The sequence below is a fragment of the Anolis carolinensis genome, chromosome 1, assembly GCF_035594765.1.
Source record: "Anolis carolinensis isolate JA03-04 chromosome 1, rAnoCar3.1.pri, whole genome shotgun sequence".
NCBI lineage: Eukaryota > Metazoa > Chordata > Lepidosauria > Squamata > Dactyloidae > Anolis > Anolis carolinensis.
The window spans coordinates 310,610,628-310,612,577 of NC_085841.1; positions in this window are offsets into that span (position 1 = coordinate 310,610,628).

Genomic DNA, 1,950 nt, shown 5'->3' on the forward strand with positions numbered 1-1,950 from the left:
CGAGCGCTCTAATTGGAGGTCAGCTGTGACCAGCAGTGCTGCGGAGTTCGAGGAGGCACAAATGGAGGGCTTAAGGGAGAAACGTGCCAAGAGGAAGGAACGTCAAGCTAACCCCGACCGGGACCGCCTTCCACCTGGAAACCGATGTCCTCACTGCGGGAGAATATGCGGGTCAAGAATCGGTCTCTTCAGTCACCTAAGAACCCACCCCAAGATGGAAGACCATCATCCTCGAGCTACGAGGGATCGCCTAATGTGTAATGTATACCCAAATTAGTATTTTATACTGGCTGAGAGACCGAGCTATGAAGCAGGAAATCCTTACCTTGGTTTCCCCATGTTTGCCTTGTGACCTATCATTTTAATTTGGATTCAGGTATTTTAAAGTATTTAAATAACTTTTTTTTTACAACCAATTCATATGATGCCAACTTAGAGAACATGTTTAATTAACTGTAGTGTTTTTGTGGCTTCATTTTAATTGATAAATGTATTCATGCTGAAACTTAGAACTAAAAAAGAGATTTTTTAAAAAACCTCCCATGATGGAAAAGTGATCAAAATGTAATGCACACATTGCGAAACTTCTGGAAATGAGCAACTATTGTGGCAAATAGTAATGACAAAATATATACTTAAACAAGTGATACAAGAGTGGCACACTTGGCAATGAATGCGTGAATTGCCCCACTGAATGAATGGAACTTTTGAAGAGACATACATATGGTATTCACTGCTAAATTGGGTCTTCATGTCAGAAAAAGATCTAAATAATCTAAAGATGTAAGATCTAAAAGATCACTGGCTTAACGATATAAATAAATCATAGGATCATAAGAGTTGGAAGAGACCTCACGGGCCATCCAGTCCAATCCCCTGCCAGGAAGCAGGAAAATCACATTCAAATATAACAAAATATAAAAATGGAAAAGGCAACACACAAAGCCTTGTCCAGTCAGCCCTCTGAATCCACTGATTCAACCATCCATGGCTTGAAAATATTTTTAAATATCCAAAAAAACCAACCTTGGTTTTGTCATTTTATATAAGGGATACCACTGAGTACACTCCCAATTGTAATTCAGTCATAACCCCTTCGCCCAGGGCCCTCTCCCAGGTGGTGGAAACAATATCTATCTACCTCAGCACAAGTGCACTTTAGATCTATATGATAAGGAGCAGGAGGTAGTGGCAAGAAGATCCTCATGTGGGAAAGTGAATTTACCACTATGGTGGACCATGTTGGGAAAGGGTGTGTATCTAGCGGCCAGGGGCCCCCATTGAAGTAATTCAGGGGAGGAGGAGATACGGGAAAGGGAGGCACAATTTAATTCGGCCTAGGGTTAGAAAGAGAGTTCTTGTAGATTTAAAACGGCCTCCCGACATAGTAAATTTGGGTGTCCAGGTTGGCGGTCCCTCTGATCGGAAGGTCGTGCTGCTGAACGCCAGGTCTGCTAACGGTAAAGTTGAGATCATCCAAGATCTTATCCTGGATAAGCAGGCAGACCTGGCGTGCATAACGGAGACCTGGTTGGATGAGGCTGGGGGAGTCAATCTCACCCAGCTTTGTCCACCAGGTTACACCGTGCAGCACCAACCATTGGCATTGGAGTCCCAACGGCTCATTGTGCTGGGGGACTTCAACGTCCATGCCGAGACCACTCTCTCTGGGGCAGCTCAGGACTTCATGGCCACCATGGCAACACGGGGCTGTCCCAACTCCAAAATGGAGGAGGACCCTTATTCTCTCCTACACTTCACTGGTCACATTATACAATGGGAGCAGCATGCAACTTGGCCCTTATTACCCTGCGGTGTATATCCAAAGCTATGTTACTCCAAAATATAGATGTGAAATGTTTGTCTCACAAATTATTTAAGGTGTAAACCTTCTTAGATAAGGGAGAAGAAATAACGTAAAGGTGAAGGAAAGTCCTTACAAAATGGGTA